This window comes from Haematobia irritans, chromosome 1 (genome assembly GCF_050003625.1).
Source record: "Haematobia irritans isolate KBUSLIRL chromosome 1, ASM5000362v1, whole genome shotgun sequence".
Classification (NCBI taxonomy): Eukaryota; Metazoa; Arthropoda; class Insecta; order Diptera; family Muscidae; genus Haematobia; species Haematobia irritans.
In genome coordinates, this window is record NC_134397.1 from 107,353,348 (window position 1) to 107,376,231 (window position 22,884).

A 22,884-nucleotide genomic window follows, 5' to 3' on the forward strand; every position below is an offset into this window, starting at 1 on the left:
GGCAGGAGTAAAAAGTTTTAAACTCCACTTCCGAAAAGTCGCCGGAAATTATAAATTCACCTTTGAAGAGTTTCAGACTTTATTATCGAAGATAGAATCCTGCCTGAACTCTCGTCCACTTTCTCCAATGTCCCAAGATCCGTCAGATTTTAACGCTCTAACTCCTGGCCATTTTTTGATAGGTTCGCCGATTTTAGCCCCAGTTGACCCGAACATTATTACTGAGAGAGGATCTATTACAAGACCGATAACTAAACTTATCGTTCTGCCCAACGAGGAGAACTAAACTATCGGGAACTCTATTCTCCTTTCCATTCTGTCAATGTTCAATATCTATACACCTTCGTCATTATATGTTTCTCTTATAGCCAGAATGGGTAAACAAAATAATAACCAAAGGAAGACTTCGCCTGGAAGACGCCATCCATTCACATGTCGGCTGTGTAGACAACAACATGCACTTCGGAAGTGCCGTCGTTTTCTTGCAATGAACGTAACCCAACGAGAACATGCGGTTAAATCTTACGGATATTGTTTGAATTGTTTAGCCCATTCTCATTCTGAACGATCTTGTTTTACGAGAACCGGGTGCCGTAAATGTTATGAATCCCATCACACTCTCCTCCATTCCCATCCATGGCTTCAACACAGGACATCCTCATCGAATCGAACTCCAAGTGGAAATTCTACCAACATGATTTCACATCCAACCCGACCAGAAATCAAAAGAGAAACCGCTAGACCTACAGATCCTATACAACAAACTTCTTTGTCGTCTCTCTTCAAACAAAACGCCATAACCCTGCTACCTACAGTTCTAGCAAAAGTGAATATGAAAAATGGCGACACTACAATCAGATGTTTGCTAGACTCTGGAGCAAGGATCAACATCGTATCCTCTAAAACTGTTGAAAAAGTAGGATTAACAACACTACACTGTTAGAAAAATATGTTTTTCATATGTTTCGATATAAACAAAATGTGTTTCGGGCACAATTTTTAAACACAATATATTTAAGTGCAAACATGTAATGTTCTCAAACTAACACTAAATGTTTGGAACACATATGTTAATATGTTAGAATATATTATGTTTGGGGCATGCATGTTTCATAAAAATTATATGTGTGAATGTAAACATATATAAATTTACAAATTTCGATTAAACATATATATGTTGTGATATTTTATTCAGAGAGCGAAGAGAGAGAGAGAGAGAGAGTATAGAGAAAGAAATAGAGATAAAAACCGGGAGGGTTGACGAAAGATATCAAATTAACACAGCGAGAGAATCGAAAGAGAGCAATTTCTGTGAAACCGCTTATATGTTGTTTCGGAAACTGCTTTATGATAAGGCCAAACATTTTATACGCTTAAGTCTAAATATTATTTAATTTAAGTCTAAATATTATTTAATTTGTGTATATTATAAAATTATGTATGTATGTTTATACTCGACCCCACGTTCTTCCTTTGTTAGAGTTTTTGAATTCCTTCCAAAATATCAAACTTTTATACCAAAACCAGTTTTTTATTACAAAATTGTTATTTTTGCGATAAAAAAATAATATTTTATCCAAAAGCTCAGTCCATTTCGTTTATATCAAGCACTGTTTCTGACTGTAAATCTTTAATAACCCACATTTCGAAGTTTCATTATAAAAATTTAATATAGTATAAATATAAATGCGTACATTAAAAAAAAACAATTGGTGTTTGGTCGGAGCAGGGATTGAACCCACGACCCTTTGCATGTACGGAAGACATGCTAACCACTGCTCCACGTTGCCAACACATGTATGTTTCTGTTAAATAATGTTATGTTTGCATGGGCTCGTGGGCGCTGCAAACTATGCTATATAAATGTAACTTATAACGATAATTGTCTTCTGGTGACTATAACAGCTACGTAGCTCAGTGGTAGTGTGTTGGCTTACAAACTGTATGGTCCTCGGTTCGATTCTCCGTCCAGGCGAAAGGTAAAATTTAAAAAATTATAAAATTGAATAATTTCTTCAACATTATTTGTATTACAGAAAAAGGTGCCAAGAACTAAAAAATTTCGTGGAAGTGAAAATTATGTTAGGGAATGAGCACAATCTTCTTTGTGGAAAATTCTTCCAAGCATATACTATTTTTGGCTCAAAATGCTTCCAAAAATAGAATATGTTCACATAAAACCAGGGATCCGGAGCGGAGCGTGGAGCGGAGCGGAGCAAGCCCTTTTTTTGCCGGAGCGGGAGCGGCATTTCTAAAATCCGGAGCGGAGCGGGAGCGGAGCGGTTTCCAAATGAAAAACCGCTCCGCTCCGAATAAAATATTACTTGAATGAAATGTGTAACTTTGAAATTACACTGTGTAGGTAATTTCAAATTTAGCTAGTACTTAGCGTAGTGTGAGTAAACGTTTAAAATGTACGATATGTATTTTTGTACGTACGTACATTGGGGAAAACACAACGTGTTTTTTAGTAATTGTTTTCAAAAACGGCAAATGTCAAAATATATATCTAGTATGTGTTGTAAAAGTAACAACAGTACTTTCGATCAATTTCATCCCGTATTACTACAAAGATGTTTGTAATGAACGTCAAATAAATGCAATTAAACGATCTTATTTATATTTAATTTTTTAGTTTTCTACACTGAAAAAAATATTGTCGTGAAGTCAAAGATTCCATGTCCTTAGAATAAGAATGCAAATTTTGCTTAACATGGAAGACGCATTTCTCTAAAATAAAGTTTTTTATACTTATCACCATAGAATGGTGACGGGGGTATAATAAGTTTGTCATTCCGTTTGTAACAAATCGAAATATCGATTTTCGACTATATAAAGTATATATATTCTTGATCAGGGAGAAATTCTAAGATGATATAACGATGTCCGTCTGTCTGTCCGTCTGTCTGTTGTAAACACGATACAGTCTTCAATAATAAAGCAATCGTGCTGAAATTTTGCACAACCTCGTCTTTTGTCTGTAGGCAGGTCAAGTTCGAAGATGGGTTATATCGGTCCAGGTTTTGATATAGTCCCCATATAAACCGACCTCCCGATTCGGGGTCTTGGGCTTATAGAAATCGTATTTTTAATCCAATTTGCCTGAAATTTGAAATCTGGAGGTATTTTATGACCGTAAAGAGGTGTGTCAAAAATGGTGAGTATCGGTCCATGTTTTGGTATAGCCCCCATATAGACCGATCTCCCGATTTTACTTCTTGGGCTTATAGAAACCGCAGTTTTTATTCAATTTACCTGAAATTGGAAATCTAGAGGTATTGTAGGACCACAAATACGTGTGCCACAAATGGTGAGTATCGGTCTATGTTTTGGTATGGTCCCCATATAAAACGACCTCCCGATTTGGGGTCTTGGGCTTATAGAAAGCGTATTTTTTATCCAATTTGTCTGAAATTGGAAATCTAGGGGTATTTTCGGACCATAAAGAGGTGTGCTGAAAATGGTGAGTATCGGTCCATATTTTGGTATAGCCCCCATATAGACCGATTTCCCGATTTTACTTCTTGGGCTTCTAGAATCCGAAGTTTTTATCCTATTTGCCTGAAATTGGAAATCTAGAGGTATTTTCGGGTCATAAAGAGGTGTGCCGAAAACGGTGAGTAGCAGTCCATGTTTTAGTATAGCCCCCATAAGAACGATCTCCCGATTTAACTCCTTGGGTTTCTAGAAACCGTAATTTTTATCTGATTTGCCTGAAATTGTAAATATTCTGGTATTTTAGGCTCGGTCCATTTGGTAATGCCTCCATATAGACCGACTTCACTTGAATTGCTTGAAACTCAATGTAAAATTTCCAGATTTTACTTCTACATATTTAAGATTTCAAATCAAGACGTTATTTTATAATTTTCTTGCACACTTACAAGAGATGTTAATGATTCCTCTAAAACTCAAACAAAAATGGTTCTTATAAATCCAGAATCTGATATAGTCCTCATAGGTGAAATCTTTAAATTTATCTTCGGGAAGTGTCCTCAAGTCCTCAAGCCCTCCTAAAATTTCAAAGGAAACCCTAATATTTGGTTCATGGTGGTGGGTATTTAAGGTTCGGCCCGGCCGAACTTAGTGCTGTATATACTTGTTTTCTTGTCCAAAAGGCAATAAACTTTTGAATGAAGTTGTAATGTCCTTATAATTAAGTGATTTTACTTAAAAATGTGTATCATAACATGAAAGATAAAATTTTTGACTTTAATAATTAAGAAAAATTCTTTAAAATTGTCTTTAAATTTGTTTCCTTTTTGCATCTTGCCTACAAAGCAAAAAATCGTTAAAAAATAAGACATGTTTTTCAACACTTTATTTTAAAGACGCTTTTTACTTGAAACATAGCATAATTTCTATTGGAAGTCGAGTCTTAATATGGAAAAAATAACTCGTTAACTCGTTTTTAAAGGATTTTGATAACAACTGACGAAAAAAATCTAAAAAAATGAAAAATTAACATATGCTTCCTAGAATGCTTCCTTTAATGAAGTCAAAATGGATTTAATATTTCTGAAAAAATCTTCAAAATTAATAAAATATTTCAACACATTGTTTTAAAGTCATTATACCCTAAACCACATAGTGGTTAGGGTATAACAAGTTTGATCTGCCAAAAAATGTGCCTACAAGAAATATTGATTTTAGACCCCATAAAATATATACCGATCGACTCAGAATCACCTCCTGAGTTGATCTAGCGCTTGGCGTCCGTCCGTCCATCCGTCCGTCTGTCCATGTATTTGTTGTTCACAGGATTTCGGTCGCAATTATTAACCGATTTTGATGAAATTTGGTACAGGGAGTTTTTTTGGGCACAAGGACGAACGTTACTGAATTTGGAAGAAATCGGATCAAATTTAGATATAGCTCCCATATATATGTATTGCCCGATTTCGACAAATGGGGTCACGTTGCACTTTTTTTACTAACCGATCGTCGTCAAATTTAGCACAAAATAATCTTCTGTATCACCCTTTAGGTCTGAAAATTTCATCGAAATCGGTTCAGATTTAGATATAGGTCCCATATATATGTATCGCCCGATTTTGTCAAATTAGGTCATAAAACCCTTATTTATCAACCGATCTTACTCAAAGTTGGCGAACTGTAATCTTCTATAGCACTAACTATGTTTAATGTTGAACGACATTAAACCAAAAAAATTCATTTTATTTTTTCATTTCATTTTTATTATATTGTAAATTTTTCATTTCATCAATTTCTTTAAAATTTTTGTTGCCTAGTGTAAATTCTATTTTTCGTATATTTACAATCGTCAACAGTTCATCAAATTATTCATTTCATTTAATGCTTGACGTTTGTTTTCATTCCTTATTAGAATAACTGTTACAAACAACAACAACAATAACAACACTCAACGTCATCTACAGCCAGTGTAGAGAGTGAGTGTTGCAATTGTTGTTGTTGCAAAAGATCATTTCTTCTTTGCTTTGCCCTTGACCAACATAAAGGAAAGCAAGAAGTTTTTAGTAGTCGTCAATTCTTCATATCGGTCGTGTCTTGTAATCAAACATAAGTAAACGAAATAGACATTAACAAATGTATGTATAATAAAAGACATTAACGTACAACAAAATAAAAAGAAATTTGCAAACTAAAAGAATTTAATACTGTGAATTAAATATGCTAAATTAAATTAATGTGAAATCAAGTTACATGTCATAGTGAAAGTAGAAATAAAATATATTAAGTATAAATGAACAAAACATAAAGGTGTTATAAATCAAAAAGGCAAAGTGTGGTAAAAATCAGACGGACATCAATGACATTTGCTGAGGTCAAAATCGACCTCAAATTACTAATGAAATATTGAAAGGTCTATACCGACCTAAATTACACCCCCATCAAAACCCCATATAACTTTAGTGGGAATTTACGCCCCCACTAAACATTTGGTCAGCTTCGAACCGAATAGTGTGTTTTTTAATAATATATCGGTTTTATTAAAAACGTTCAATGATCTTTTCGACATTAAAAACAAACATCAAAAGTGAACAGTGACCTACGGATAAAAAATGTGTGATATTGACATTTATGTGATTTAACAACAAAAACAAAATCTGTGGTGAAAGACATAATGTAGTAAAGGAAAATATATATAATAATAAAAAGGAAAAAATTAGTAAATTGTTGGTGACTGAAAATTATCTTGAGGAAAATTAGTTAATGTTTTTGAAATCTTGAAGAGGAAAAAGTGACATAGACGAAAAGTGCAAGAAAAGTAACTTGTGCAAATTCCAGTGAAATCCTTTTCGGAAAATTTTAAATTTTTCTGAAGAAAAAAAAAATTACGACATGTGAAATAAAATACATAAAAGCAGTCAAAGCGAATAAAGTTGTGTGACATTACATAAGTGCAAATCAAGATTTCAAAATAAGTGACGTTTTGTAAAAAGCAACTGTAAATTCTAACGGAAAAAATTCATAAAACAAAATTTTCAAAAGTGTTGACCTCAAAGTGATTTTTTCTTTTTCTTGTAGACTTCCGTTTATCAAGACCTCTCAGCGATTACAACAAAGAGACTTCACTTCTTTACACTCGCAAAAAAGCAACGGAGTAAGTACACTCACTTTTGCTTTCCTCTTCATCCCGATTTATTCGCTCTCATCGACTCATTTGTTTACATATTGGCGAATCGGTAAATTGAGTTGCCAGATCGGACCTTTTTTGAAATTTTGCGGGGACATTTTTTGGAAATTTTTTCATTTGAAATTTCTCGATTTTTGATAAACTTTCAACATACCAACGTCAGTTGACCTATAATATTGACATTTCGTGGGATTTTTTCAATTCTTTTTATTTTCGACCTCACAAAATTCCAGTTTCGAATTATTTTGAAGAATTTACAAACAAAAATGGACGTCGTACAAAAGTTTCATAATTTGTGTGATGATTTAATTGATCTTGTAGAAACCGACGACAGCAGTCAAATCGATTATAACATCGCGACCTTGGAATTTCTTCTAAATCATTCAGAAGACTTATGGTTTCAAATACAAGATGCATCCGACAAATGTCAATACCTAATTCAGCAAAATGCTAATCCAATAAACCCAAAGCAACTCAGGGTAAAATATTGGAAGACTTTCAACAAATATAAAATATTTTCGAGAAACATAAAATCAATAATACAAACTTCAAAAACTTCCCAGACTTCTCACCAATTCAACTCCAAGATGTCCCGCCTTTCTCAAAACAAATTTCATTTATCAAAACCACACCCAAACCAAATCTCATGCACTGAAAATCGACTTATAGTACAAACTTCACATCTAAAATCATCAGACCTCTTGGTTGACAATACAATCCAATTAGTTCCTGGACCTCTTTATCGACCTAAAGGAACACAGGATACATTCTCAAATACAATTTTACAGTCCACATTTCAACCTAACTCATCCGAAAATAAAATACAGTCCACTCTACAAACCAAACAAAATATACAGTCCACAAATATCACCGTCCTACCACGACCTAAGACTTTGCCTACACAAACCTTCTCGAAGCAGAAAATCACGACTTACACTCCCAACAATGTTAAGTCTAATCGACATCGTGATCAACGAGACATCACATCGTCAACTTTATGCGATGATAGCCGACACTCGTCCATACATCATCCACAAATTAGTTTAGTTCAGGATTCTAGTCACCAAAAACTAGAATTTAAACCGACCGACCGACGACCTACTCAAATCTTCATCACATATTGTTCAGGACATGAACTCAGACCTCCATCGAGCCGAGCAGAAGTTCATTCCTCAGTTATAAACCTAGTTCCAGCTAAAATTGCTACACCGACGTGCAATTTTATTCATTCGTACAATGAACTCAGCCCTCCAAGCCGAGCAGAAGTTCATTCAACAACAAATCTAGTTCGAGACATTGTTGCAAAACCTTATTGCAATTCTATCCATTCGTTCAATGAACTATGCCCTCCAAGCCGAGCAGAAGTTCATTCTACAACAAATCTAGTACAAGACATTACAAATCCTATTTGTAATATTATTCGTTCAACCAATGAACTCAGTTCTCTACATACCCGAGCAGAAGTTCATTTCTCAACCAACAATATTACAATATAAAATTACAAACCTGACTTGTACTTTTATTCATTGCAACTATGAACTTAGACCTCCACCTAGTCGAGCAGAAGTTCACTCATTACCATTGAGCCTAATGCAAGCTGCAGTTGCATCATCGACCTTTCTTTCTTCATCATACACATTTTCACCTTTAAACGAGTACTTCGACCTTTGCAACAGAATCGAAAACTTACCTTGTGGTTCCAGTCAGCCAATCGACCTATTCATTGGACTTGACTTTGCAGAACAGTTTCTAGACCTTAAAGCCTCGATGCGTCCATTTGCGCTTCCTTCGCCACAAAAAACAGTTCCAGACTTGATTGTGGGAGAACCGATGGAGCAATCGAACTTTTTGGTAGTTGGCACGTCGTCAGCGTCTCTTTTGACACAAAATACAGCCATGACCTTGATTGTGGGGAGATTGACAGCACGTCCAGCTAAAGTGATATCTAATGCGTATCAGTTAGATATCAACTTCGCCCATTTTTTGGGGGCGGAGGCGACCTCAAAACACCTTTTGAGGGCAAATCAACACAACAACCACTACGGAATTAAATTAATTACCCCATTGCATCGAAATTTGAGTAAACTTTCTTCTTCAAAGTATTCTGACTTATTGTCATTCACCAAACTGGGAAGGATGTTCAACACCTTTGCTGACATTGAACTAAACAATTCATATCTGGATCTTCAATTAGCCAGAACAATCCCTCAAGCGTATATAAATGACTTCCTAAAGAACTACTTACCTCTCATCACCTTCAGAAGATGTATTTCAAGTCGCCCATCGACTTCAATTCAAAAATGTATGTATACCAGAATTTTAATAATACACAAGAAATCTGCCTCCAGCGTCAAAGTCAACATTTGCAACATCAAACCACAAGACATCACAATCTGGCTCGAAACAGCAATTTTTAACCAATTTTCAAAAATCGACCTAGCGAAACTTGGACGCAAATCCAAATCACATGCATACAACTCCGCATTTCGTAGAACTCCGCATTTCGTACATTTGAGGTGGCACGATCCCCCTTGGACTATCAAAAGACATCCATCATCTCATCAAGATAAAAATTTGCAAGATCAACTTCATGTACAAACGAGCCGAACGACCTTTGCAACAAAGAATGCGCAGCTTAGTCATTTTTGACTCCAGTCAATCAGTTTTGACTTTTCGTCGTCAGAGCTTTCTACATGCAATTTCAACGATAATTTACCTGGAGAACTATCAACTTCTAGAGACATGTCAAAAATTACAAATTCCCAAATAACAAATATCGATGAGAAAACTGGCTGACTTAAATAGGAAACATCGCTATCAACATACAGACATTAGGATTCACAACATCTACCCACCATACGACCTTGATATCAGATCAAAAAATCACTACCAATATCGATTTTCAACGCATAATGCAACTCATAGACATCCAAAATCAACATGTTTTACACTACGGCACAAGAACCTGACATCACCCGGAGTTCACCACGGAGAGGCCGGCATGTTTAATGTTGAACGACATTAAACCAAAAAAAATCATTTTATTTTTTCATTTCATTTTTATTATATTGTAAATTTTTCATTTCATCAATTTCTTTAAAATTTTTGTTGCCTAGTGTAAATTCTATTTTTCGTATATTTACAATCGTCAACAGTTCATCAAATTATTCATTTCATTTAATGCTTGACGTTTGTTTTCATTCCTTATTAGAATAACTGTTACAAACAACAACAACAATAACAACACTCAACGTCATCTACAGCCAGTGTAGAGAGTGAGTGTTGCAATTGTTGTTGTTGTAAAAGATCATTTCTTCTTTGCTTTGCCCTTGACCAACATAAAGGAAAGCAAGAAGTTTTTAGTAGTCGTCAATTCTTCATATCGGTCGTGTCTTGTAATCAAACTTACATCAAACATAAGTAAACGAAATAGACATTAACAAATGTATGTATAATAAAAGACATTAACGTACAACAAAATAAAAAGAAATTTGCAAACTAAAAGAATTTAATTCTGTGAATTAAATATGCTAAATTAAATTAATGTGAAATCAAGTTACATGTCATAGTGAAAGTAGAAATAAAATATATTAAGTATAAATGAACAAAACATTTGCTGAGGTCAAAATCGACCTCAAATTACTAATGAAATATTGAAAGGTCTATACCGACCTAAATTACACCCCCATCAAAACCCCATATAACTTTAGTGGGAATTTACGCCCCCACTAAACAAACTATATGTGCAAAAAATCATCGAAATCGGTTCAGATTTAGCTATAGCTCCCATATATGTAACGCCCGATTTTTCTAAATAAAATAAAACACAATTGAACAAATAATACAATGTTTGTACTATAATTTTCTCGAAGAGGAGCGGAGCAGAGCGTGGAGCGGAGCGGAGCGATTTTTTTTTCTCGGAGCGGAGCGGTTTTTTTTCTCCGGAGCGGGAGCGGAGCGGAGCGAAAAAAATGGACCGCTCCGGATCCCTGCATAAAACAAACATATTAATGTTTCGGCAGTATCCAATAATATATGTGCTTCCTGCAAAATATGTTTGGAACATATGTTAGAGAGGCGATTTTTTTTTGAGGGTGTAGCTCTCGATGATGAGACCATATGTCCTCTAGCGCTTACATCCGTACATGATTCGAAAATCCATATCCAAACTATCCTCAAGGTGACGAACAGGCTCATGATGTCCACTCCTAAAGAACCCCTTTCTGAAACATTTAGAACCAAATTTATTAATTTTATTCTCGCAGATAAAGAGTTTTTTGAACCAAGTCCAATTGATGCTATTTTTGGGGTTGATATTTATGCCAAAGTTATCAGGGAGGGTATAATAAACAGATATGGATTTCCTACAGCACAAAACACCATATTTGGCTGGACCCTTTATGGTTTATGCCCAAAGTAGGGGTTGAAGTATAGAATGTTTCTCATTTAACGATTTTCAAAAAAAAAATCGCACTATCATTTGAATTTTCAGAGAAAAAATGTGAACTATATTATGAAATACATAGAATTTAAGTTTAACTAAAGTATTGTACATATTGTATAAATATTATTTGATATAAAATTAATGAATTCCTTAATCTAATTTTAATATAATCGTGAAGTTTGCGATATGCTTAATATACGATTTTTGCCCCGTACCGAGCAAGGCGGGCGGCAATGTTTATGTCAAACAACATAAACAAATGTAAAAATTAAAAACAAATATTTTAAAATCCCATTATTCCCAAAATGAAGTAAAAAATCCCCATCTTTCATGTGGGTGGCATCTCCACTGCTTTGAGTTCTGTGTTATCATTATTTGATGAATTTTTTAACGAAACTTATTCAAGCATATGAAACAAATTCCGTAGAAACTTAAGCTCACTCTCGCACATTCGACAGCAATTGTGTTACTGGTAAGATCGAATATTCCAAACGAATATATATATATATATATATATATATATATATATATATATATATATATATATATATATATATATATATATATATATATATATATATATATATATATATAATATATATATATATATATATATATATATATACATTCGACAGCAATTGTGTTACTGGTAAGATCGAATATTCCAAACGAATATATATATATATATATATATATATATATATATATATATATATATATATATATATTTATATATATATATATATATATATATATATATATATATATATATATATATATATATATATATATATATATATATATATATATATATATATATATATATATATATATATATATATATATATATATATATATATGTATATATATATATATATATATATATATATATATATATATATATATATATATATATATATATATATATATATATATATATATATATATATATATATATATATATATATATATATATATATATATATATATATAAAGATTTCACTTTAAGACATTCTAAGACATTAGTTAATATAGAAATCAAGATAAAGAAAGTATTATAATTAAAAGTTTGGCACAAATCCACAATCTCATTTCGAACTTAAGCTACAAGATGCCCGGCTACATGAATATTGACATAAAAAAAAAACAAAAACAAAAGAAAAGCAGAAAGAAACCATAAATTAGAACTTCGAAATCTTTTGCATGTAATTGAAAACAGACAATTTATCAACTAAAATAGATTTATAACAGAAGAAACCAAATACAAAAAAATCTAATCTAGTTTTGTTCCGTGTTTAGAACTATCAATTTTTCTTTCCATGTTGTCAAAATACGTTTCCATTTTCAAATTCTCATACAATAAGATCGTTAAATCTAGTAAACATTTATTTACCACTTTGTTCGCTTTACATTTACATTTGTGCAAGACATTCAATTATTTGAAATATGTGTAGGAACTCGCCCATAGTATTGAATGAAGGGACATGAGGAAGGATTCTATGGAAACTGCTTTTCTCCTTATATAATTGAATATTAGTGATTTCCACGTTCATCTAATAGGAAGGATTACGTTTTATATTTGGGGTGACATTTTGTTAATTGTTGTTTTTTAAGGGTACTTTGTAGTGCATTTGGAATACTTTTATTTGTAATTTGAACATAACGATTTGTTATTCCATTTGTAAATACCAAAGTGTCATCTAAAGTTTAAACCAAATTTGTGTTCATCTTTATATGTATTTATTTAGGGATTACGAATTTTGTTTCGTTTTCATTTTTGCATAATTTCGAGGTTTATGATATCATCATCTGGTTAAATATTCAGGTTTTTTTTACCATTATGCATACATCTCGAAAGAAATCACTATTGGAAATATAATTGATTCCTCGAAATATCTTGGAAAGAATTTCCATTTGTACTAATTCATGAATTTTTTTAATAAGATGCAATTGCGATCGGGATCATCTACAACAAATGCCACAATGAATCCGACGTCAACTAACACATTTATCACTACTACAGCGACAACAACCACGGCGCCAGGCACGTGTTTAGTCGACAGTAGAGTCAACCGGACTATAGATCCTACAAATGCTTTGAGTACGGCTCCGGCTGATAACCACGATAACTCATTCAATGTGCAGTCGCAGAATCGGAGCCGCGACACTCAGGGATATTCTGAGGTCAATTCCCAGCATAATTTACCTCGAAATTCTTTCGTTCAAAATGAGAACCCAAGAACCCGGAAATATGGCTTACCGCCTCAACGACCTAATAATCCGACACCTCCTCATAATAATCCACCATCTCATCCTATTCATAATTATCCGCCACCTCATCCTATTCATAATTGTCCGCCACCTCCCCCTCCTCATAATTATGCTTCGGCCACCGCTTCGAGTTATTTCCCAAGACCACAAGAGCAGCGGAATTTTGATGGCCAAAACAAAACAGTAAGTGTTGAGGATTTTATTTTTAGGGTAGAAGCGATTAGGGAGGGCATGAATTGCCCATTGCATATACTTTTGAAGGGATTCCATCACCTTTAATCGGGGCAATCCTACGAATGGTTGTGGAATTTCCGGAGGCAGAATCCATACTGTGAATGGGAATATTTGAAATATAATATCAGGAGGAAGACTTTTGGAACAAGTTTGGTATAACCATATCATTTAAGGATATTACTTTAAATGAGTTGGATATGGCCGGAAACGAAAATACACAAATTCATGTTCTTACCCCGGAACAAAGCATACGTATTGAGGGTGCAAAACTTAAATTTAACTGCTTCAGCAAATATGGGCTTGACAAAACATTATATTGACACGGGTGATGCGGAACCGCGTAAGATGAGATATTACCCAGTGTCACCTGCAGTTCAGAAACTAACATACGAGGAGATTGATCGTATGTTAGCTCTGGGCGCGATTGAACCGACCACAGATGCAGCTTGGAACAATCGGATGACTCTGGTAATGAAACCAGGTAAGAATAGGCTTTGTTTGGACGCTAGAGATCTGAATAAGGTCACGAAACGGGATGCGTATCCACTGCCGAATATAGACGGTTTATTAAGTAGATTAGGGGAGACTTACTTTAATTCCGCAATACACTTGAAAGATGCCTTCTGGCAAATTCCGTTAGAGGAATCCAGTCGAGCGAAGACAGCGTTCACAGTCCAAGGGAGGCCACGTTACCAATTCAATGTAATGTACTTTGGACTGTGCAACGCTGCACAACGTATGTGTCGTCTAATGGACCGTGTTATCCCATCTGAGTTGAGTGACAAGGTACTTGTATACCTTGATGACCTTTTGGTCGTATCCTGTCGGTGAAAAATTCTGCAGGTTTAACTATAAACATGCAAAATTCAAAAATTTGTTATAAGGAGTTGAGATATCTTGGTTAAAGAGTTGGTGATGGTAAGCTAAAGACGGACCCATCCAAAGTTGAGGCCATAACCAAGATAACTCCTCCTAAAACACCGAAAGACGTCCGAAAGTTCCTTGGAACTGTAGGATGGTATAGACGCTTTATACCTGACTTCTCGACAGACACTGATGAAACAGAAAGACTTCAGTGGCAGGCTGGCACGATGGAGCCTTAGGCTGCAGGGATATACTTTTTCTATTGAACATCCGAAGGAATGTTGTGCCAGACATGCTACCCCTATTGGACATAGTGGAACTGTTGCATAGTGCTAACCAACTCATCGACTTCAATTCACCGGAATTTACTAGTTCCGATTACCTCGAACTCATCGATACCTTTAGGCAGAATGGACAAAGACTTCCCGATTTAAAGGCCAATGACGGATTAGTTTTTAAGAGAACCATTTTTAACCGTGAGGACTGGGAGGATGAAGATAAGTGTTGGAAAATTTGGATTCCGAAACAATTGACCAGTGACATTATACGGAAGTCGCACGAGGATAATACATGTCATAGTGGTGTCACAAAGACGGTTGAGAATATCAGGCAATATTTCTATTGGCCATCCTTATCTACAGATGTAAGAAGTTTCATTGTCCACTGTGAGAGCTGCAAGGAGAGTAAGAACCCGAAACAGACCCTCAGACCAACTATGGGAAAGGAAGTGAAGACTGATCTCCCTTTCAAAAACTATATGTAGATTTTTTAGGACCCTACCCTAGAACGAGGGGTGACGGAAAATAGGTGTTATACATGGTCAACACCAAAAGTATTAGACCTGACACTTTTCCTTAGTGTACTATGCAGACTACAATATGGGAATTCAGGCTTCTTATCAGAATGGAGTGTCGGACGCTCATAGCGGGACTAGAAGTTTAATTCCCAATTGGAGTATGTTGCAGAGTATGGAGATGATTGGACACTTTTCTTGTATAGACGGTATTTGAATCCGGTGATCAGCTCTGGACATACCTTTTGGAAGTGGTCGATATACATTTTTATGTCTATTTATTGAACAATTCGTCTTCCTAATATAGATTGGATTGAGACTTGTATTTAAATACAAGATTACCACTCTTACTGAGTTCTAGTTACCTAGACTTGATTTTCATGACACTTGTTTTAGACCACTGTTAACGGAAAGTGGCGAAGTTGGAATCATAGCTCTTTTCATGGAATTAAATTATATTTGTTTTCGGATTTCTCCTAGGGCTATACAGTAGAAGTGGTAAGCGCCATGTTCAAATTAGATAATTGATTGATGTGACTGAACAATTAATTGCTGCAGTCAATTTTCGTAATTAATCTCGAGTTTGAAAGACGAACTTATCTGGACCAGTAACTTTTTCAGCCTTTTGATTATCCATTTGATTTGACTGAAACGTTGATTGGGAGAGTTCTAATGGGAAGATACATTCACTAGAAAATGAAGAGGAGTTTGCTGGAACGGCATTTGGCATCTGCTTTTATACACCGAATAAGATATAGGCATTATTTTTTCAATTAATTTTTTTATTGAGATAGGAAACTTTTGAATAAGACTATTTTATTGATTCAACGTTTTTGTTAGTCATAATAGGGTCAAAGCAAAGTTTGATAACATCAATTAACCTTTAAATTGGATGGATCATTTTTTATTGACTATACTGTTTACCTATGCTATCATTCTGTGATTGGATTACTTTCAAAAAAATGGATCAATTAATCTCATGATTGGGGAAAATATATATTGGGTTGTATATGTGTTCATTTCATGGCCTAGTGAACAGCAACCTGTGGAAATTTTAAGTTTTGAAATGTTATCCAAAGTTTTTTTAGGAACCGGAAGATTGTATGTTTTATATATCCTAGCTATGGGGCATTCTTGAAGACTACTATGTGAGACCAGCAGACATTGTTTTAGTTATGCAGCAATTTGGTTCGATTCGGATTTTGTGGTGAATAAATGACATAGTTTAAATATGACGTTGGTATTATGTGCAACGACATCTAGTTTACGATTTTTGGTAATTTCAGTCAAGCTGGATCGTATTGTAATGTGACTGAGTGTAAGTAGTTTCAGTTTTAGAAACCATTTCTATTGTGTCTGTTGACTGATTTCTTTGGTTGTATGTTTCTCTATCGAATACCATAATTAATGGTAAGATGTAATCCATGATCCCGGGACGAATGCTTGATAAAAGCAAGGGGTTATGCCTATGGTGCTAGGTGTTTTGTTAGTATTGATTTAATTTATATAGCCTCCTTCGAGGTTTTTATCAAGGACTGAAAGTGGAAGTGAGAGAATATCCATACGACGGGCATATTCATAAATGATTTATGTTCGGATCAGAATTCCACGCATATATTCGAATATTTCATGATATTCTCAAATGAATTCATATTCTTCTTAGAACCTGAACTTTCGGTTGAAGGACTGAGCTAATAGCTTCATACGTCATCACAATATGCCCTATCTATGCATTATTGGAATACGCAATTTCCTATACGGAATACACACAACATTTCCGAAAAGTATTATATGCGTTTCACGTCCGATGTTTAATCCCAAATTTTTATTTCGCATTTGCATTTGCAACAAAATTTCGCTTTGTGACGGCCGCCGACGAAAGCTAATGGAACTGTTTTGGATCATACCGGAGACCAGATACTCCTAATGAGAAACTTAGAAGAACGAATTCTAAGTTGTTTGACGTGAAGAACGCTTCTTTATTTAATGAATCATTGTACATTCGTTGTGTATCTACGTCCAAAAGTTATTTATATGCGGAAGAAAAAAAATATATGTAATGCATGTAATTGTTTTCTTTTACTACTTTCAAGAACGTAATTACCTGAAAGTTAAGAGAAGAAGCGTCATGATGATGTCGAACACGGAACGGGATTGGTGCAAAGGTATACGTGCGTATTTTGTTTTAGGTTGCAATCCAGTTCACCATGCTTATAATGGTTTCACCTTGGCTTTCAATGGGAAAGAATACTCATGCTGGGACATCTACGGCCTGATGAACATTGCTCCTTATGGGAATTCCAACTTGATGCTCGGAAACCGGTGCATTAGTCATTGACGGGATTGTTAGAAATTGCCTTTTTCAATGGGATTTTGAATACCGGTAGTGTTGGAGCTTCTGGGCTAATCACTTCACACCGATAGTTTCTTGATTGCTGTACCGCAGGTTTAATAGTGGGTATGGCGGTCGAAATGTGAAATGCGCTATAGATTGCTCGGCCAAGTATTTTATTTTTTGTCATCGCCTAGTCGGCTTCTTAGCCAAGTGGCGAGATACAATGTATTTCAAATGTTGATAAGCGATCTATGTAGCCGAGCAATAGGCATGTATTGAATTTATATGTTTGGAGTGGATTTTGGTTGAGTATAAATTATTCATTTTTTAATAGGATTGTCGAAATGGCGTGCTCTGTCTACAAATGCTGTCTGGCAAATCAGCTGTTTTGATTCATTCACGATGATGTCTGGAATCATGGGATTATCTACGAAATGGTACTTATCTATGAATGTCCGTTATTGGACGACTACATTTTGAAGAGTTGATGTTGAATAGTATTTTATTAAAGAGGCGCTTTCATTAAATGACATTTCTGTAGTGTTAATTATGTGGCAAGAGCAAATTCTCAAATGTCAGTTATTTTTCAATTATGCGCACTATTCGCCACCTACCGACAGTTCTGAATAGGTGCACTGCGTAACAACCGAAACTCCAAAGTCAGGAATTGTGGGAGGTATTTCTTCTTTCTGATGTGTGTGTGACCTTGCTGTATATGAAAGTCACCTTGTGGAAATGACTTCACTAAAGATTTGGACGAGATATTATATTGCAGGGAAAGAACATTGTCAGTTTAACTCCCGAACAGATCAGTTGTCACGTTTACATGAAAGTGCCGGTATTCAATGTTAAGTGGAATAGTATAGTTTAATTTCACATTTTCCACCATAATAAGTATGTGAACTGTTACTTAAATCATACAATTATTATAAGTGATTTTATTATTTTGTAATTAGAATTACCAGACAGAAACTTTTTTCATTGGGAGTTTATTTTAAAGGGCGAATGTTAAGACATTGTACGTTGAATTTTATCCTCGGGTAAGGATTAGAGAACCATTGGTAACAATTGTAATAATGTATTCAATTCGGATATTGCCCATCCTGTCGTTGGCAACACAGCAGTCAATAAAATTTCTCGTATGAAAAGTTATCCGACACCATAGCACCACCTGTGGCATATCCCGAGGTATACAAATGCACGATTGATGAACGTCCTGTATTAGTGAGTACACCAACCTTAACATTATAACTAAAGGGTGATTTGTTAAGAGCTTGATAACTTTTTTTAAAAAAAAAACGCATAAAATTTGCAAAATCTCATCGGTTCTTTATTTGAAACGTTAGATTGGTCCATGACATTTACTTTTTGAAGATAATTTCATTTAAATGTTGACCGCGGCTGCGTCTTAGGTGGTCCATTCGGAAAGTCCAATTTTGGGCAACTTTTTCGAGCATTTCGGCCGGAATAGCCCGAATTTCTTCGGAAATGTTGTCTTCCAAAGCTGGAATAGTTGCTGGCTTATTTCTGTAGACTTTAGACTTGACGTAGCCCCACAAAAAATAGTCTAAAGGCGTCAAATCGCATGATCTTGGTGGCCAACTTACCGGTCCATTTCTTGAGATGAATTGTTCTCCGAAGTTTTCCCTCAAAATGGCCATAGAATCGCGAGATGTGTGGCATGTAGCGCCATCTTGTTGAAACCACATGTCAACCAAGTTCAGTTCTTCCATTTTTGGCAACAAAAAGTTTGTTAGCATCGAACGATAGCGATCGCCATTCACCGTAACGTTGCGTCCAACAGCATCTTTGAAAAAATACGGTCCAATGATTCCACCAGCGTACAAACCACACCAAACAGTGCATTTTTCGGGATGCATGGGCAGTTCTTGAACGGCTTCTGGTTGCTCTTCACTCCAAATGCGGCAATTTTGCTTATTTACGTAGCCATTCAACCAGAAATGAGCCTCATCGCTGAACAAAATTTGTCGATAAAAAAGCGGATTTTCTGCCAACTTTTCTAGGGCCCATTCACTGAAAATTCGACGTTGTGGCTCGTTAGTAAGTCTATTCATGATGAAATGTCAAAGCATACTGAGCATCTTTCTCTTTGACACCATGTCTGAAATCCCACGTGATCTGTCAAATACTAATGCATGAAATTCCTAACCTCAAAAGAATCACCCTTTAGTTATAGCAACAAAATTTGTAAATCTGCTTCTGAGAAAACCACAGTCAGCAGCAAGCGAGTTGTACTGACCATCTAAACTAACTTTTTATGCAATTCATTAGAGCTGTTTTCTTTTAGCACTGGATGCAACATTTGTATGGGCTATGTAGAACATCGTTGCACTGGTGTTCTATCCAGAACATCTCATCAGTGCAAGCAGAGAGTATGTAATGGACAGGTTTTGTGAAAAAAAGGGGTGGCACTCTTGGCGTTTTGCTGCGGCTGTAGCTCGTCGGAAATGGGGGGTTCTTCCGCTCTATCCATTCATTTAAAAATGTAAGTGCCAGATGGAATTCATTTTTTTTTAATAAAAACGTTAAACGGTGGACGGTTACACAAATTCGAATTTTAAATGTAAATTAAACGGACGGACGGACATTCTAGAAAAGAACGATACAGTTTTGCTGGAATGTAGTTGCATGTGTGATATGACTCGGTAAACCAGGTGAAATTGGTTTACTGGGCTGCCTTCCCTCTTCATGGTCCCATATAACCATCCTGTGAGATTCTTTTTTGCCCCACTGTTACCAGAATCTCCCTTTACAGTGTCTCACAGAACTTCTCTCACAGTAGCTACATCCCCGAACCTTTCAGAAATAAATTAACACATTGTGTTTAAATTCAAAGAAGTTCACATATCATATATTAGGGTGGAATGAATATCAGAGTGTATAAATATGAGAATGCACAGTATGAACAAAACAATTAGAAAGGCAAGAATATAAAGAAAATGGTAAGTATATAAGGGTAATTAAATATGCAAGTATATAAGACATATTTATAAGGTAAGTATATAAGTTAACAGTAAATAGGTAAGTATATAAGGCACAATAACGGTAAGTATTTGAGGAGAAATAAGAATAACCAACCGTTTTGAAAATAAATATTCTCCTTTATTATTTTATAAGTTAATTTAGTGTTTTTTTTTTGTTAATAATGTTTTGCTTGATACTTTTTAAATTATTTTTATTTTTCCTCGTACAAAAATTCACTAATTAGATACTCATTTACAAATTCCTTTTTCTTTTCTTCTTTTAAAAATGTTTCAATTATTAAGTTTTCTTTTTTTGTAGTTTTTTTTAATTCACAAATTTAATATTAATATTTATTTATTTTTTGACATTCTCAAATTTGATTTCTGTTTTCTTGGATGTTTTAGTTTGATTCATTTGAAGTAAATTTAATTTTCAAAATTCAGATTTCAGCTATTAATAAATGATGATTTTTGATCAAACAAAAAACAAAAATTATTCTTTTCTTTTAGCTTTGGGAACTGAATATCAAAGCACAATTTTAGGTTTCGAATGCTGAGCCAAATTTGGTTTCTTTTCTTTTATGGTAAGTATAAATTTAAATTATGTAATTTCGATTGAAACGCAATTTTTTTACAGAAACATGCTTTTAATGCGTTAGCATGTGTTTTGTAGATTACGTAACACGCAATTATATGATTTTTTTGTTTGACGTGAAGAACGCTTCTTTATTTAATGAATCATTGTACATTCGTTGTGTACCTACGTCCAAAAGTTATTTATATGCAGAAGAAAAAAAATATATGTAATGCATGTAATTGTTTTCTTTTACAACTAACAAGAACGTAATTGCCTGAAAGTTAAGGGAAGAAGCGTCATGATGATGTCAAACACGGAACGGAATTGGTGTAAAGGTATACGTGCGTATTTTGTTTTAGTTCATCATGCTTATAATGGTTTCACCTTGGCTTTCAATGGGAAAGAATACTCATGCTGGGACATCTACGGCCTGATGAACATTGCTCCTCATGGGAATTCCAACTTGATGCTCGGAAACCGGTGCATTAGTCATTGACGGGATTGTTAGACATTGCCTTTGGCTTTCAATGGGATTTTAAATAACGGTAGTGTTGGAGCTTCTGGGCTAATCACTTCACACCGATAGTTTCTTGATTGCTGTACCGCAGGTTTAATAGTGGATATGGCGGTCGAAATGTGAAATGCGCTATAGATTGCTCGGCCAAGTATTTTATTTTTTGTCATCGCCTAGTCGGCTTCTTAGCCAAGTGGCGAGATACAATGTATTTCAAATGTTGATAAGCGATCTATGTAGTCTAGCAATAGGTATGTATTGAATTTATATGTTTGGAGTGGATTTTGGTTGAGTATAAATTATTCGTTTTTTAATAGGATTGTCGAAATGGCGTGCTCTGTCTACAAATGCTGTCTGGCAAATCAGCTGTTTTGATTCATTCACGATGATGTCTGGAATCATGGGATTATCTACGAAATGGTACTTATCTATGAATGTCCGTATTTATTGGACGACTACATTTTGAAGAGTTGATGTTGAATAGTATTTTATTAAAGATGCGCTTTCATTAAATGACATTTCTGTGGTGTTAATTATGTGGCAAGTGCAAATTCTCAAATGTCAGTTATTTTTCAATTATGCGCACTATTCGCCACCTACCGACAGTTCTGAATAGGTGCACTGCGTAACAACCGAAACTCCAAAGTCAGGAATTGTGGGAGGTATTTCTTCTTTCTGATGTGTGTGAGACCTTGCTGTATATGAAAGTCACCTTGTGGAAATGACTTCACTAAAGATTTGGACGAGATATTATATTGCAGGGAAAGAACATTGTCAGTTTAACTCCCGAACAGATCAGTTGTCACGTTTACATGAAAGTGCCGGTATTCAATGTTAAGTGGAATAGTATAGTTTAATTGCACATTTTCCACCATAATAAGTATGTGAACTGTTACTTAAATCATACAATTATTATAAGTGATTTTATTATTTTGTAATTAGAATTACAAGACAGAAACTTTTTTCATTGGGAGTTTATTTTAAAGGACGAATGTTAAGACATTGTACGTTGAATTTTATCCTCGGGTAAGGATTAGAGAACCATTGGTAACAGTTGTAATAATGTATTCAATTCGGATATTGCCCATCCTGTCGTTGGCAACACAGCAGTCAATAAAATTTCTCGTATGAAAAGTTATCCGACACCATAGCACCACCTGTGGCATATCCCGAGGTATACAAATGCACGATTGATGAACGTCCTGTATTAGTGAGTACACCAACCTTAACATTATAACTAGTTATAGCA

The 22,884-nt window shown here is 34.8% G+C and overlaps 2 long non-coding RNA genes across 2 annotated transcripts in view; both read left to right on the top strand.

Annotated features, from left to right (window-relative positions):
• LOC142241038 (uncharacterized) overlaps positions 1-22,884 on the top strand; it is a 360,681-nt gene that overhangs the window by 219,267 nt on the left and 118,530 nt on the right. The window lies entirely within an intron of this gene.
• Positions 6,424-22,884, top strand: part of LOC142241018 (uncharacterized) — a 31,817-nt gene continuing 15,356 nt past the window's right edge. The window contains exon 1 of the long non-coding RNA XR_012723459.1: positions 6,424-6,586. This is a non-coding gene — a long non-coding RNA (uncharacterized LOC142241018). The remainder of the gene's footprint in view (positions 6,587-22,884) is intronic.